At 39.8% G+C, this 18,310-nt stretch overlaps 1 long non-coding RNA gene across 2 annotated transcripts in view; it reads right to left on the bottom strand.

Moving 5' to 3' along the window:
* Positions 1-18,310, bottom strand: part of LOC118721221 — a 37,045-nt gene that overhangs the window by 15,714 nt on the left and 3,021 nt on the right. For both annotated transcript variants that reach the window (XR_006741942.1, XR_006741941.1), the window contains exon 2: positions 17,917-18,051. This is a non-coding gene — a long non-coding RNA (uncharacterized LOC118721221). The remainder of the gene's footprint in view (positions 1-17,916; positions 18,052-18,310) is intronic.

Here is an 18,310-nt window from a genome sequence, read left to right on the forward strand (position 1 = left end):
TAATAGTTTATGTTCAAAAGAATGAGTTTTTCTGGAGTGAGGGGGTAAAGAATATATCTGTAAAACAACTTGTTGTATTCCTCCAGTTTATTCAGACCCAGCTCCCATGCCCTGAGAGGAAGAGTGCGGGAAGGGGGCTGTGGGCATTTCTTTGGGCCTCAGTTCTATGGCGGCAGCAGGTGTCTCAAGGCTCTGGTGGTCCAGGCTGAGGACTCACAGGAGAAAAAGCCCGTGATGAAAGAGAACACAAGAGCTTCTTCACTGGCGTACAGTTTCTCAATCAATATTTGTGAAATAAATTAACTCCTGATACATTCATTGGATGCTAATGTGGGTTTGTTTTTTTGTTTTTTTTAAGAATTTAAAGACTTGAAATCTAAACACACACACACAGGAAATTTTCTGCCATTCTAAGTTCCCCCATTTTGTGAGTACAGACTTAGATGGTTGTAACTGCGTATGTGCTAATTACAACTCGAAAGTTGTTCCATGGATCTGAGTTTCTTCTCCCGAAACGTTCTTCCTGGGCTCCAGGAGGCCTTCCATTCACGTATGCATTCCTGGCCGCCTCTCAGAGGGGCTCCAGGCTACCTCCCACACCTGTGGCTTTCAAAGGCTTCTCAATAGAAACTGTCTCTCCAGAGAATGAAGGTAAGAACTTATTTCATTGGTCTTAGGACTGCCTGACTGAGAATTGTTCTTGGGTGCATTTAGCCAAAATAATCCACAGCCTTTTCCTCCTTCTTTGAAGCTAAGTGAGTTTTAAGAATGTGATCACCCTCTCTCCTCCACACACCTTCTGCCCCCAAATACACATACATACACCTACACACACACAAATACACACACACACACACACCATTGTTGCCTAAGACAAGGTCCAACCAATTGCCTCTGGGAATATCCACTCAAATCTTGGTCTTTCCCTCAGAAATATTCTCACCTGACTTTGCCACTGAGAGCATAAAAATGAAGTTTCCTGTCTTCTTGGCTGTGAGTCTTTAATAGTCTTTATTTTTTATGTAATGTGGCCTTAAACCCAAAAGGGTCCACACTATACTCATTCAAAAAGAAAGGAAACACTACCATTTCCATTTTGGATTGTATATATTCTTAGAAATTCCTCAGTAATTATTATTTCCATCCCATGTGGCTGTAGCAGGTCCTGTCCTGAATCTCACCCTACAGCTGTCACAACTTCCCCGAAGTCCCAGCAGTGTCCCTGAGGTAGAAACAACCTAATGTGATTCCAAATTTGCCTGTTGGAGGATAGAAATCACCATCTAATTACCAACCACAACAAGAAGCAGCTGTGTAAGCGTAGCTCATCCAGGTAACACAGACAACTACAACTTTCTAAATGGCAATTAGCTCACTAACATTGCAAAAATCCCATAACGACCAGAAGAGTCAAACATGCTACCTCTTATTATTCTGTTCTCATTGTCTTCACTCCTCCATTCTCTCCTCTCTGACCTGTCAGCATGGGTCTCAGAAATCAAACACAATGGTGGTGGTGGGGATTATTGCCGAAACCACACAAGATAAGGAGATGAAGTCATTGACAACACGCTGCATAAATGAAAGGGTTCACAGCAATCAGCATAGCTTCTCTGAAAAGTGTATAAAATGGTATTGTGAGCTAAGCATGTTTGCGTGTATGTGTGTTTCTTCTCTTCAAGGCAAAGATTCGAAAACCCACTGTCCTTACTTAGCTATTTAATTAATGGTAAATACTTAAAATACTAAAGGAGCCATTCATTTCAGAGAATCTTAAAGATGGATGGGTGCTGAGAGCTCTTCTAGTCCTCAACTTGCTTTCCCTGGACCCACAATGAGATATTCCAATTATGTGGACAGGGCTGGAGCCTGGGGATGCGTTCTTTTTCTTTTTCTTTTCTTTTCTTTTTTTAAAATATATTTTATTGATTTTTTTATTGAGAGGAAAGGAAAGAGATAGAGAGTCCAAAACATCGATGAGAGAGAAACATGGATCAGCAGCATCCTGCACACCCCTACTGGGGACGTGCCCGGAACCAAGGTACATGCCCTGGACTGGAATCGAACCCGAGACCTTTCAGTCAGCAGGCTGACAGTCTATTCACCTAGCCAAACCGGTTAGGGTGGAATGTGTTCATTTAAAAAAAACCCAGATTTGTTCTCATAGCCAGCTAATGGGGACAAATTTAGTCCAAACATCATATTTTTTACACAAGAAACATAGAAACTAAATGAATTATTAATGAGACATTTAACTCTCTGGATACTAAATAATTTCATTATTCTACAAACATTTATCATGGGCTTTGCTCTATATAGGCAACAACTGGTGACAAACAAGACATGACCTTTGTCCTCAATCACCTTACCTAGTCAAAACAAATAATCATCTGATGATTAAATGAGTTAACACATAGTAAAAGCATCGGCCAACTAAGGATGTGATAGAGATATATGTAAGTAGGACTGGCTCCTCTACATTTGGACCCTGGAATTCTATGTAAAATAAATGCCTCTGCATTAGTTTTTCTTTTCAGGAATGTGGGAACCATTTTAACATGTGATGGAGCAATCTCAGGATTCCATACCACCAGTTTGGGAAGATTGAGGCATAACCTCTGTCTATTGGCTGAACTAACCATCCATGGATTGTCCTAACTCAGCTGACCTTTGTCAAGATACTTGCTCTTTAAGGTACAGGAGGACAAATGAAGAGACTGTGGGCTTCTACTTCTTCAGACTGTGTTGCTGCCCAGCTGCAGAGGACATAAGGTCACAACACTCTTTGACTGTTGATTCTAAACCTGCATTTCCTTTCCAACAGCAAATCAATGTTTTGGCTAAGTGCTGTCGTTCCCACTGCCCCATTTTTACCAACCCTGACTCAGCCTCTACAGTGGCCACTATGCTGCTCTGGGCATTGGACTGGACAGCACCGAGTTCCTTGTCCACTCCAATGGCAGTGCAGGTGCATTTCCTCCATGACAGAGTGCTCTAGATCATTTTCCCCTAACTACACCCAAACACTGCCAACCAACTCAGGGGCTCACTGATGCCTTGGGCAATTCTGTTCTCCACCTTTGCTTCTCACCTCCATGGGAAACTAAATTTTCAGTTTTTGAAATTTGTTTAGGTTCTTTCCCATTTGGGGCAGAATTTTACTAATAAATGCTTAAAGAGCAGCTCCACAGTTATGGGTGATTTTTTTTCATTGCCAGAATAAACACCCACTAACTAGTTATATAAATACATCCTTGACTGGCACAGGAAAAATTCACTTTATTATTAAGAACAATAGGAATACCATTCTTGGGGTATTATCACTGATATTTTGATAACAGCAGAGCATCCTAAAGGATGATGATCATTCTCTTCTATGAATTATCCTTCTGTCTTATTTTCTGTGAAAATTAATGAGACTGGTGGACTAATAAGTCTCACTTAAAACTTCCTCTGGCCGAAACCAGTTTGGCTCAGTGGTAGAGCGTTGGTCTACCACTAAAAGGTCCCAGTGAAAGGTCCCAGGTTCGATTCCAGTCAGGGGCATGTACGTTGGTTGCGGGCACAACCCCGGTAGGGGGTGTGCAGGAGGCAGCTGGTCAATGTTTCTCTCTCATCGACGTTTCTAGCTCTCTCTCTCCCTTCCTCTCTGTAAAAAATCAATAAAAATAAAAATTAAAAATAAAAAACTTCCTCTGATGGGCATGTTTACATGAAAGAACATACATACATATACAGACATGAGGCCCTCCTCAAAGGTGAATCACTTAATGGGTTCCAAGCTTTCTTTATTATACAGTTGACCTTGCTCACTCTCTTATTCTTGTCTGTATCCAGGATGAATTAAATAGAAGTGGAATTACCCCAGAAGAGGACATGGTGGAAACTTTAGTCTCATGACAAGGAATCCTTTCACAGCATTTTAACCATGCATTTCCTCTTGGAACCTGATTGTGGAGAGAGAGACAATCTTCCTCGGCAATAATGCCTCCATCCCACCAGCCTCTCGGAGCCAAAGTCTTATATCAGATTCACTCTCAACGCCATGGACCAAGCATCTGTGGCCATCTTTCACACTCTCTTCCTGTTTATTGCCTTAAAACTAGGAAATGGCTTGCTGAACAAAGGCAGTTCCCCAAGGCCAAGCAGTGTGCAACACTCGAATAAATATTCAAACCGATGTCTTTCAAATGTCATTGTGAATCATCTTCCCCTCCTTCCTTCCCATGGTTCAGTCATCTTGCTGGCTCTGAGTTTTCGCCTTTTGTCTCAGGCCTCAGCTGCCTTCGGTTTACTGCCTATGACTGCGATTGTCTTTGTCTCCTTTATCCGCTTCACTGTGTCTCATTTTCCTAAAGTATCTGGCACCCACTTTTCCACAACATTGTTCCTTTGTTCCAGGGAAAAAATAATCTGGGGAAGCAGCAGAAACACAGTTCCAAAGGCCACAGGGTGACATCCTCTCCCACCTGATCTTTATTCATATCTGGGTTTTAATTGCATTTTTTCCCTGTTTCTCAAGCACCATCCACCTCTCTTCCTGACAGGAAGGAGCATTTTATTTCTCATTCAAAACGCTTTTCTACTGATCTCTATTCTTCAGAAGCTCCAGAGGCCCCTTGTTACCTGTTGGTTTTTCTCGCATTGGTTGATCTGTTGGCCTTGCTGTAGTTTATTACCTTTTCAACCCTCCCCTCCCCCTGTCCCTCTTTCCAAACTTAGGCCAGAACTTACAACCTGCTGTCTTTTCTCATCTTCACTATCATTATCTTCAGACCAAGTCTTCCCAAAATGGATTTTTTTTTTTTTTTTTTTTTTTTTTTTTTTTTTTTTTTACCAACCCCGTGTTCTTTAAAGAAACAAAGAGGAGGAATTATGTGATGGTTTCCACCGTCGGGAGTCGGAGTTGGAGCGTCTGTGGCTTTGTTTGAACGAGAGCTTCAAATCCAAAGCTAAACCTTGACTTAACACACAAACTCAATTGACGAGAGGGGTACCCGTGTTCAAGCCCACCAATTGGCCGAGGACACAATCAGAGGGTTATTGGCAGGTATCTTCTTATCTCCCTGGTGCACTGACAAAACTCAATTCATTAAAATAATAAAAAAAAGATCTTGGTCCCTCATGTGAGCGGCATGTGATTTTCCATGAACGGTCGGCTCAGAAGGCATCGTGCCTATTATACATTCCATTTATAAATCAAACACCCCTCGTCCTGCGGCTGCACGCTGACATGTCAGCGAGGTTTGGGTCAGCCGCACACTCTTCCACGTGAACAGCAGATTAAGGCAAAGAGACAGGGAAGCGGCTCTTTTTTTTGCCCCCCTTTTCCACCAGTAATAGGCAGCTCGAACGTTCAAATTGGGCTGAGACTCCAAAACCAAAGTCCCATGAACCATAGAAGCAAAGAGACTTGAGATAAAAGCCGGGATCTGTCTGTTCCCTTGGAGCCTTCACCTTTCTTTCTCTCCCCTTCATCGTGTTCATTGCAAAGTAGCGTATGTGCATGTGTGTGTGTGAATTAAAGAATGTGTCCAGGGAAAGATGGGAGAAAAATCTTACCCAAGAAAGACTTTGGTTTCTAAAGCCTGTGGAGGTGGTGTGAGGCCTGGGAATCTGGGGCTCTGTGCAGGCAGGGAAGGGACAACGGAAAGAAGAGTTTGAGGTTGTCAAGCAGAGAACCTCCGAGGGCCTTGCTGAGTGCTCCACCGCGAAGGGAGCATGTTCCAAGTCAGTCAGCCACGTGTTAAAGCCACTTTGCAGTTCCTCACCGCATGTGGAACTAGTTTCACCAAGTAGCCTCCCATCTATGTCAAAAACATGAGATTCGTCAAGACCTGATAGGGAGGAGATTTTGTTAAGAAAATTTCCCACCAAATAGGTATGTCAGAATCTCCCAATCTTGCCTCCCTTGTCCCCACTCGCCTCACTCATACCTCTATTATCTTTAGTCCATAATAACAGAAAACAAAACTGGAAGGGAGGCAAAGAAGAAGAAATCTGCTTGTAACTTGCATTTCCTTTGTATCTTTTTTTTTAACCTATTATACTAGACAAGAACCAGGAAAGAAATGAGTTGAGGTAATCTAGAAAGATATATATTTTTTCTTTTTGATCTATAAAAAATTGTGAAGTTCTGAAATTGCACATTATCTTTGGGAAATGGCCACATATTATGGGTATTGATTCTACTAATGAGGGAAAGTCAAAGATGGGATTGAGATATTGAAAAGCAGTAGTAACATAATTTATAACCTATTTTTTGCTCTCCATACTTTGAGGAATATGGAATAAATAATTCAATAAAACCCCCCTAAAAAGAAAAAGAATAAAGATGATTAAAGTAGACTACATTAGTTATTTTCATTGAATTAAATATTATAGAAACAAGCATATCAGTAAGATTTCCATCCCAAAGACCATAAAATAAAGGTCTAAAATTCAGGTAGGTTTTAAGATAAATGGGTTGTATCAAAAATATTTCATTAAAGGGTTTAGTGTCCTAATAAAAGTTTTTAACAATCTTTGATTGATATTAGAACCCGCACTTAGTGTAGTTTTCAACAAAACATATAGATTATAGACAAATTGAGCCACTTTTCAAAGAATGGGGTCTAGATAGATGAACCTAAAAAAAAAACACAATCCTCAGATAGTTGAAAACCAATGAGGTAGTGACTTGTTCCATGTACAATTGAAGGGCTTTGTGCGATTGCTTGAACACAAAGTTGACATTCTATGTGACTTTTACCTGGTTCCCCCTTATGCATGGCATTTGCAGAGGCGGTGGAACTGAGAAAGGAAAAGCTAGTTGTCCTCTAACTGTAGGTCAGCTCCCCGTGAGTAGCACAAAGATCATACAACTTGCACAGTGCAGCATGCCTTGTCATTGAAGGCCTTCCAATCTCACATAACTCTTCTCATGGAAGGCAAAGTTTATTGCTGTTTTCATTAAATACAGCAACAGAAGTGAGGATATATTTTTCTTAAGTGTTGTATAATTTTGATCCACTGAACATTCTTTCGCCACAGTCTGATATTGTTTTCAGGAGAATTTCTAATGTTTTAATTAACTGTGATTAGATGGCTTGTTTTCAAGGTAGTGATTCACCTGATTTTGCCAAGTCGGTTTCTTTCTTAACTGGTGACATCATAAAACAAGCAGTGATCGTCGTAACAGGTCACAATCCAATGGATTAACATTTAACGTCATTAATTTGCTTAGAAGCAATATTTAGAAACAGACTATATACCCCATTCACTCACAAGTGTGCATCAACTAGTTAAGAAGCATTTATCCCTAAAATGTCATCTATATCTACATTACCAGTATAGAATGCAACATCAATGTTGTTTTTTACTTTAGAAAGTTCTGTGCCCTTTATCCAGCTATTTTCTTTGTCCAGTAATTTAAGTCTATCTCTTTCTTTTAAGTTCTTATTTCCCAACCTATTGTACACACTGATAAAGCTTTACCAAAAAATCAGAATTACTAGTTTATGTTGTGATTTAATCTAGTAATAAAGCATTTAGATAAGTGCATATGCCCAGAATCATACAATACTATAAGGGCAGGATGCCTTAGAAAGCTCCTATTCTAAACTTTTCCATGAACAAATGGGAAAACTACGGTGCAAGTGAGACACTAGATAGCCCAGCTTGGATAAGAATCCAGTCTCCTGACTTGTTCTGTAGTGCTCTTCACATTATATCATGCTACCCTCATAGGCTAATTAAGAAGGTCTGATTAAGCCCTAGCTGGTTTGGCTCAGTGGATAGAGTGTAGGCCTGCAGACTGAAGGGTCCCAGGTTTGATTCCTGTCAAGGGCACACATCCCTGGGTTGCAGGCTCAATCCCCAGTAAGTGATGTGCAGGAGGCAGCCAACCAGTGATTCTCTCTCCTCATTGATGTTTCTCTCTCTCTCTCTCCCTCTCCCTTCTTCTCTAAAATCAATAAAAATATATTTTAAAAAAAGATCTGATTAAGATATGGGAGATACTGCCTCTTGACTAAGAAATCTGATCCACCAACTTAAAACCAACCTCCCATATGAGCAGAGGAGGAGGAGCCCACAAAGAGGCAATGAAGCACAAGGGACAGAAGTTGATCTGAAAACTATACAAAGGAAGGCACTTTGAGGAAGGCGAAAGGCCCAGCCGATCAAGACTGCTAACATGCAGAGAGGTGGAAAGAGTCCTAGCTGTAAATGCCAACATTTATAAGATATTTAGAGGAAGAAAGTTTTTTATGTCTACATAGTTTGGGTAAGATGATGATACCTGAGCCAAAAAAGAAAAATCAGTTTCAGTAACGACACAGATCTCTTTCTTAGTTCAGTATAAGTAATTACTCCATACAGACCCATGGTGTATTTCATATCACATCTGGTGTGTTCTCTCTCCTGTTAGAAAATTATTCCTGAGATTTTAAAATGTCAACTAAGCTTATAAACTCCTAAATAGTTTACTAAAAATGGAAAATCATGTGAGCAATTTTTATGCTGCCACTGATTTATTTCAAACTTTCTATTTATCAAAGTTATATGTACATAGCCTAAAATTTCAAATAGCTTAAGCCTTATTTTAAGAGTCCTCTGACCCCAGAACTGTTATTCAAAGACAACCTCTCTCAATTCTTTTAGTTATTTACTATGTGTTAATATTATCTTTCAATAACATGTTTACTTGTACATCATGAATATTCAAGATCAGGCATTAACATTTGTCCTCTCACCATAAAAATTAAGGGTTTAGCTTTTCTTCAACACTGTTGCACCCAAAACCATCATATATAGTTGTGTATGTATGTATATGTATACACACACACACACACACACATATATATATATATATATATATATATATATATATATATCCTTCCCCTAGCCATTCCTCTAATACAGGTATATATCAACTTTTGATTATTTCATATTCATTGTTTATAGTATTACTAGAAGCCTGGCACACAAATTTGTGCATGGGTGGGATCTCTAGGCCTGGCAGGTGATCAGGGTTGATCAAGGCCATCTCACCCAATCTTATGGGGCCAATTGGGACAGGCTGGTGGGTGTGGGAGGTTGGCTATGAGAGCACACTGACCATCAGGGAACAGCTCCTGCATTGAGCATCTGCCCATGGTGGTCAGTGCACGTCATAGTGACCAGTTGACCAGTCATAACAGTCACTTAGGCTTTTATATATAGATCAGTATGTTTATCCTAATCATAGATGAGCTACCTTATTATGTAATTCTTTTTTCCTCAGATTTTAACATCTCTTACCTCTAGCTGTGTTTTTCGATTGTGGTTAGGCAGGGAATTGTGATTTAGTTGTCATAGTATATGCGTAAGTTTGGTCAAAACTATTGATAATGTCATCGCTTCAGCTGAGTTCATACATGATAAACACTTTACATGTTGAATGTAATTATCATACATAATGCCTCCAGAAATATCACACTATAAATTGGCATTAAAACAAGTAGTTATTGTATACATAGAAAAAGGAGAGTACTGGAGCATAAATTTATTACTGGTAAAGCAAACATTTGTCATTGGTTGAATGATAGCAATTCAATATCTTCTTGCAAAGCATAACCAAGTGCTTTGCATGAGACTAAAGAAAAAAGATACCCATGAGTAGAGAAACTATGTTATGTTGGTTAATGAGAGTGTGGAAATGATTCCTTATCACAGCAATTAAGACCAGAAAGTACACCAAATCCCTTAGTAAAAAAGAAATTTCAAAGCAACAAGGGACTGATGTGACTGATTCATTCATCACACAAAACTAACATTAAGTAATTGTGTCATTTGATTGCAGAGATTTTTCTTTCTCTAGTTGTACATAAAATAATGACTTATTTTATAATTGATAGCATGTTAAAGTCAACAAAATATGGAACAATATGCTGTGATTACATTTACGTTTTATGCCCTACAATCTACCTTTCCTAGCATCCTAAGACACTTTTTTCTCCCCGTGTATGTGTCCTAGATGAGAGGTTGCTAAGGTCCAAAGATCCAAAAAGTTAGCGACTGCTGTTCTAGACACATCATTCCCCTTGATTTATTTCCTGGTTTTGGCATACCATATCCCCTAGTTGTTCTGGTCAAAGGTTTGTAGAAGTAATATTTTTGATACTTCACTTGTTGGAGGATATCCTTACTCTAAATGACAGTTTGGCAGTATATAAAATTCCAGGTTGAAATCATTTACCTAAAGAATTTTTAGACATTATTACATTCTCTTCTAACTCCCATTGTTGTTATTAACTCAAATGCCATCTGACATTCTATGCATATGACTTGGTCTCAACTCCCCAACCCTGGGAAGCCTTATGATTTTCTCTTTCTGGAACTCCTGTTATTTACATACTAGAGGAGCAATGCACGAAATTAGTGCATGGGGTGTCAGGGGGAGACTCCCTCAGCCGGGACTGTACCCTCTTGTAATCCAGGACCCCTCAGGGGATGTCAAACTGCCAATCAGACATCCCTCTTGCAATTCAGGACAGCTGGATCCTAACCACTTATCTACCTGCCTGCCTGATCATCCTTTACCACTCTGCCTGCCTGCCTGATTGCTCCTAACTACTCTGCCTGTCTGATCACCCCTAACTGCCTCTATCTCAGCCCCTGCCACCAGAATGACATCCGGAAGGATATTTAACTGTCCAGTCTAATTAGCATATTATGCTTTTATTATTATAAATGGGAATTTCTAGACTGACTCTCTACATTTTAAAAATCCATTTAGTCTATTTTAAATTAATTTAATCTATTATCTATCTCGTCAAATTGTTCAACTTTATTGAAATTTTCGCTATTCTATCTTTCTTCATGTTTTCATTTAAAACATATTTTAATGTCCAGGGTTCTTTTAAAACCTCTGAATATTCTTTTACTATAGTATTATGTTCTTGTTCCATACATATAATGACTTTTTTTTTTATATTCTTGAGGCTCGTTTTCCCCCCTCACAGTTTTCTTTTCTGAACACAGTTCCTGTTTCTTCCAAATTTCTGTTTCTGCTATTTGGTCTGTCTTTCTTATTCGAGGTTTCCCTTGAATATATGGTAAATCTGCTTACACTTTAAAATGGAGAACTAAACAGCTGCTTGGAAGTTGTGAGTGATGGACTTCATTCTAAAGTAGGACTTCATTCAGCCCTTTCATTACTGGATCCTTGAGTTGTTTGTATTTTTGGGTCTATGGTCTTGGGCTAGTCAGATTTCTCAGAGAAGGGACATTCAATCTCCTGTGTGGCTTCTGGCATTTTGGGAGCCTGGTAAGAGATTAAAGTTGAGGTTCTCCCCTTTTATTGAGATCATCCTGTTTTTAGAAGGTTTCCTCTGCCCTTCCAATCCAGAGATCTTCTGGTTCACCTCTCCTCTAAAAGGAAATCTCTTTTTAAATTATGGTGCGGAGGAATGGAACAGGGAGACAACTGCTCACCTACAGAGCATGAGAACACGGATGTGGGCTTAACTGCTTCTTCAACTGCCTAACAAACAATTATGTTCTCAGCCCCGTCACCACCTTCACTTTCAAAGACACCTTGCACTGCCAATTCCTGAGCCTTTAGAGGTTTAAACTAGATTGCTTCTGTGTCTTTTCCACTGTAAGCTTTACGTTTTCATGGCCTGGCACTTATCCATTGCCTTTCTAACTCTTGTTTTTATCTCATCTCATGTTAGACTTGTCCCTGAGGATCTATGCTTTCCAAAACACCTTTACTTTCATTTTAGTATGAGTTTAGGGGGAAGCCACAAATGTTTGATTCATCCATTAGTTGAAACACTGCCCCCATTAAACTAGGATGTGACTATAATTTCTTTCTTAGAACTATACATGTAGGCCTAACAGGTTTGGCTCAGTGGATAGAGTGTCGACCTGCGGACTAAAAGGTCCCAGGTTCAATTCTGGTCAGGGCATGTACCTTGGTTGCAGGCACATCCCCAGTTGGAGGTGTGCAGGAGGCAGCTGACCAATGTTTCTCTCTCATTGATGTTTCTAACTCTCTATCCCTCTCCTTTCCTCTCTGTAAAAAATCAATAAGATATATTTTTTTAAAAAGAATTATACATATAGCAGAACTTAAATATATTAGAAACAAGCTTCTATCATAAAAATGTGTTCAAACACATCAGTGATAGAGAAGTGCTCATATAAAAACGATGTTTATGTAGGTTATTCTATATCTGCTCTGGTCAAAAAGACATTCTCTATAGGTGCAACAAAGCATTACCTTTTATACTGGATAGTAATTTTTGAAAAGTAAATGCTTTTTCTCTTGTCTATGTCTCCTGAGTTTCAGTTAAAAATTTTTTATAACCAGATATAGGTGGTTTTCTGTCACTACCAAATGAAGAAAGGCCCTCAGGGAGAAATATAGTCAAGGTTAGGGAGTTGAGTTTCAACAATACATTAAAGTGGAGTGTCAACTGAGTTGGATCACCTGTGATAACTATCTCCTTGACAACCATGCCACTCCACACCTGCTATGTAGCAGCCATATGCCTCAAAGGGCATTGACCTCACCGACATCTTCAAGGATATAGAAAGTCAAGGGTGTCCTATGCCCTTTGTCACAGGATCAAGTGGCTGAGGCCATGAGACTATCAGCACATGGCATTCCACTGGCCACGAGGATTGGCACTATGCTCAGATCACTTGCCAGATAAATGAGGAAGGCATTCTTTTTCCTTGGGCATTTTCAAGAGAGCAAATAGCTCAGCTACTTTTGGCAGCCTCTCTGGCCTGCAAAGAAAGCCAGCTCTGGGTTGAAGACAACACAGTGGATGGCAGAGCAGGAAGACAGGAAAAACAACAGCAAGTATTTGATAAACAAACTCAGAAGCCTGACTACCTCTGTATTTTTCATTATGTGAATCAATGCACTCCTTTATTTTTAAAGTTGGGTTAAGTTGGATTTTTCTTTATTGAAAGAGCTCATCACAGGTGAATATTATCTAGATTGCCTATCACAATTATATATTTCATTTGTGAGAAAAAAAAAGAAAAAAAATCACGTTAAAATGGATCTAACACTAACATCCAAATCTTACTGATAAAATGCATTTATGACATGAGCTTATTTGCTGTTTAGTGAATTCCTTATCTTCACCAATTGTCTTTATTAGGTAAAACAACAAATATGTTTATGTATCTTTGCCTAGAGACACCATTTTCTCCTCTCTCTCTCCTTGATTTGTAGTTTTGTGGGTATAATTTTCAAAAGCCATTTACTATTATCATCAAAATGAGAACTGCCATGTATAAGCATGAGGAAAAGAGGAAAGAATTATCATATTCCAACAAAAAACATCTTACTTAAATTCAGAAAATACAGATGAGGATTACTCCACCTAGAGAATTACTCGAAAGCACTTTTGAGCTTTACTCTCCTAAAGATTAACAGATTATTGATTAAATAACACTGGGATAAAGCAGCTAAAATTGTAGTTCTTCTAGTATCTAAATAATGCAGACTTTTGTAGAAAAATCAAACCAGAGGAAAATTAATATACTTTGCAAATTTATTTTATAATCTTCGGTAATTTAGATAATTGTCTATTTTTATTTTGTAGAGTGTAATAATTTTCAAAACAAAATAAGAACCATAACAAGTATAATAAACATAAAATAATAATCCTAAGGGCACAGTTCTTAATTTCTTTTCTTCTCTGTTCACCCTCACTGTCTTAGTGATCCTACCATCTATACACCTATGATCACCAGTTTTAAATCTCCAAACCTGACCTCTCTTCAATCTCAACTTCTTTATCAAAAGTACCTTTATGACATCTCCGTCTGGATGTCTAATTGACAGTCCTAACTCTGCATGTCCAAAACTCAAATCTTGGTCTTCCCTCTCAAAATGTGCTTTACCTAATGTTCCCTGTATGAGTGAAAGACAACTTCATTTTTTCAGTTGCTCAGGATGAAACACTGAGTCATCCTTGACATATCTCTGTTTCTCAAACACAACTAATTGATCAGTAAATCCTTCTTGTTGCCTATACTGTCTAAACATATCCAGAATCCGATCACAATTTCCACCACCAATTCTACTGACCAATGCTGAGTCACTATCAGCTCTTGCTTGGATAATTGCAATAGCCTAACTGGGGACTCCTGCTTCCTGCTTTGACTGCCTAAAAGAATGATCCTTTTAAATATGAAGTCAGATCCACTGGCTTCCTATTTTCACTCAACATAAAAACCAGCACTGGCTGGTTTGACTCAGTGGATAGAGCGTTGGCCTGTGGACTCAAGGGTCCCAGGTTCAATTCCAGTCAAGGGCATGTACCTTGGTTGCGGGAACACCCCCAGTAAGGGGTTTGTGGGAGGCAGCTGATTGATGTTTCTCTCTCATCAATGTTTCTAACTCTCTCTCTCCCTCTCCCTTCCTTTCTGTAAAAAAATCAACAATATATATATATATTTTTTAATTTTTTTTTTAAACAACACCTTCATCATTACCTCTAGGAACTAGTCCTCTGTATCCATTCTGACTTTATATCCTCTACTCTTTCCCCCGTGATCACTCGGCTCTAGCCACCCTGGGCATGCCTTTACCCTGGGGACTTTCTTCACTATTCTCTTCTACTTCCCTTCTAAATGTCATGAGGTCACATATGAATAAAGCCTATGGAGATCCTATTTAAAATCACTAACTCTTTTCTCCACAACCACCTGTCCCAACTCCCTGCCATGATGTTCTATTTTTCTAGTTTTCCTTGGCAATGATCACTTTCTAACATTATCTGCACTTCAGTTAGTTTTCATGTTTATCATCTCCTTCCCACCAGAAGACAAGCACCATGTATTCAGGGGTCTTGGTTTATTCACTTGTGTATCTCAAACACCTTGATCTGTGCCTGGAACATTTATCTCCTGAATAAAATTAAAAAAAATAAAATAAAAAAGATAGACCACTCTCTATGTCTTATTTGTTGATGACAAAAACGGAGTAACCTTAACCATGAAATTAGGCCTGTTTTAGTTTTATAAAGGGCTTTATAATTTGCTTTATTTTCCATTGGATGTAAATGTAAATATTTTTTGAAAATATAACTGAAGCATGTTATATCTATTACTAATGGAAAAACATTAATAAACAAGCTTTAACATCTCATACCCACACACAACACATGTCTACAGATTTCCAATTGTGCCTATGGATTCCAGCCCCCACACACTTCTCTTATTTGTCCTTACTTGGGGCAGTCTAGGCAAATAGATTGGCTCTATTCTTGGCTGGCTCTAACTTTGAGATACAGTTTATTTCTCCTCTAATTTTTACTCTTGTAATTCCAACCTGCAAAATCTTTTCTTTTTTTTTTCTTTTTTGTATTTTTTTCTATTTTTTTATTTATTAAATTATTTTCTGTGTACATATTTTAACATTGCCTCCCCTCCCATACATACACTCCCTCCCCAGAGTTTTGTGTCCATTGGTTGTACTTATATGCATGTATACAAGTCCTTCGACAACCTGCAAAATCTTTATGTAGATTTTATATAACCTATACCTTGTGTTACGAATTTTTAACATTTTGCTAAACTTCCTTTCTCATGTATATGTTTTGTTTTTCCCTGAATTTTTGATAGTATATTGCTGATATCATGACATTTCACCTATAAATACTTCATCAAGTGCCACTTAAGAACAACAACATATTCCTATATCACAATGAAAGGATCATATTCAAGAAATTTAACATGAATATGTTGTTATCCAATATAGTCCATATTCAAATTTCCCAGTGATGTTGTTTATAGCTTTGTTTTCTATACTTAAGATATAGCCATGGACCACGCATCATATTTTGTTGCCATATCTCAGCAATAGTTCCTTCTTCCTCTCTCCTTCTCCTCCTCCTTCTGCTTCTCCTCTTCCTCCTTTTTTGTCTGTCATATTTGAAAGTTTCCAGGCCAGTAATCCACTCTAGATCCAGGTTAAAGTTATTTAGCAAAACCTCTACCTAAAGTTAAACTTTTGATGCACGCTCTAATAGCTATAAAAGCGGCAGTATGCAAAATGGTCACAAGTCCAGTCCAGGTAGCCAGACATACCTGGGTTCGAATCCAGCTCTGTCACTCGTGTACTGTGAGAAATATTTAATCATTTTCCTAACATCGGCTTCCCTAATTTGTAAAGTGGAGATGATCACACTACACATCTCGCAGGACTGTTATATAGATTATAAATAGGTTGGTATATGAGAAGCACTTAGACTAGTACCTGGCATGTGGCAGATGCTTTGTGTTAGCTCAATTTATAGTCTTAAAACAACCTTGACTAATTCCTATCTATTGTCTGAGATTGGGGATAGGAGAGGGGGGTAGAAAACATAGGACAGAAGCTTTATACCTTCCCTGAGTACAGAGTAACTATCAAAGGCCTGGCTTAGACTTTTAGGCTTGAAGATGGCGACCGAACAGTCGGACTTGTTCTGACTCTGGTCCCAGAACAGACAAAAGTAGCGTCTGAGCAGCTCAGGGAATGTTGATTGGCAGCTGAGGGGCAGCGGAGTTCTCAAGGAAGGTAGGGAGCTGTCCCCTGGACAGGATTTCCTGGCTGGGAGGCCAGCACTGCCGCGGTGGCGGAGGTGGCGGCGAGCTGAGGGCTGTGGCGAGCTGAGGGCTGCGGCTCGGGGGCTCCGCCACCTTACCAGGAAAGGAGTAGCTTCTCTGAGGCCTGGAAAACCCCAGCGGAGAGGTCCATCAAGCAGCTGAGAAGCCCGAATCAGCGCAGACACGTGGATTCAAGGGAGCTCTTCGGTCACCCACGGAAAGGTCAAAGGCCTGGCTTAGAATTTTTATTAAGTCCCATTGTTGCTTTTGGAAGTTCTGAGTGTTTTTACCTCAGCACCTTTTGACAAGTGGCATTTATTAGATATTCAAAAGAAAGAGTAAGAAAGGCATCTTCCTACACTTCACAAGGAAGGTTCAGAGAAGAGCTGTCTTCGCCTGACAGCCTCTAGAGTGCAGCAGAGGCACGGGGGCTCTGGGCTCCTTTGGGAGTGTGAGTGATCCCCGCCTTCCCCCAGGCAGTCCTGTCCACAAACCATAAACTGGGCACGAGGTTGACTTTGCTCAGAATAAATAGGTGTGTGATTGTTTACTTGGGAACATGAAGCAAATAACCACAAGTAATATCAAGATATATTATTTTTTGGTAAGAAAGTCCTTCTTAAATGTAACTGTTTTTGAAAAACTAAATATATCACAGTAACTGCACACCCTCTCCACACCATGGTAACATGAGGCTCGCCAGATCTGGTTCCAGCAGTTTAATTCTTAGCGAGCAGCTGGGTGCTGAGATGACTTTGTGATATAACTGATAAAACTGTTGCCATGGCAGCTCCCCTGGGAGAGAACACCGTTTCCTCCAACAGAAGGGGGCACCTCTGCTCGCAGTTGCCCAGCAGGTAGTACGTGGACTTTTCTACGTGGCCTCAGCTTGAAGGCCTTTTGGTAAATGTTTCTAACCCTCAGAAGTCAAGTTTTCTCCTATTACTTAGCTATTCCACGGTACTGAAACAGAGCCCTCAAAAAAAAAAAAAAGTTGCAAGCCATTCAGAAACAGGTTAAACTACAAGTGCATCATTTCTAGTAATGCAATGAGCACCTTCTCTACATTCTGGCTGGGAGGCACTGAGTAGTGGGTAGGAGCATGGAATCGGAAAGCAAGATAACCCGCACTTGAACCCCAGCTCCACAACCACCCAGCTGTATGATGGTGAACAAGTTATGTCATCTCTCTGTGCCTCAAGTGTCCTCTTCTGTGAAATGGAGATAATACAAGTACCTACCTTGGAGGCTGTTTGGAGAATGTAAGGAGTTAACATATGTTAAATGTTTAGAACAGTCCCTTATATTTAATAAGCACCGCAGAAGGGTTACCTTTTATTATCCAGAATCGCAGAACCTTCTGCCAGCACTCCAGCCTTTCCCTCCGTCTCCCCGCCTCGGCAGTCCCGATGGCACAGCAGAGACTAGGATTCAAGGCAACTACAGAGTATCATCCTCACCAGGTATCTAAAAACAAAAAGAGCATTTTCCCCTTTAGCCCCAACTTACAGAAGATGGCTGAGCAGCTAGCTCCCCCATCCTCAAGCCTTCCCCTGTGAGTGCTCTCACACTGTCCAGGCGCCTTCTCTACCTTAGCATCACCTTTGGACCAGCAACGTTCTAGCTGATTCCTTGACTCGGGTGGGGTTACCAGTTTTTGTCCTCTTGTCACCGCTCCAGCACAGCCATTCTGAACACAGATCACATCACTGGTCACCCACCACTA

Source organism: Pipistrellus kuhlii, unplaced genomic scaffold (genome assembly GCF_014108245.1).
Source record: "Pipistrellus kuhlii isolate mPipKuh1 unplaced genomic scaffold, mPipKuh1.p scaffold_m20_p_18, whole genome shotgun sequence".
Lineage (NCBI taxonomy): Eukaryota > Metazoa > Chordata > Mammalia > Chiroptera > Vespertilionidae > Pipistrellus > Pipistrellus kuhlii.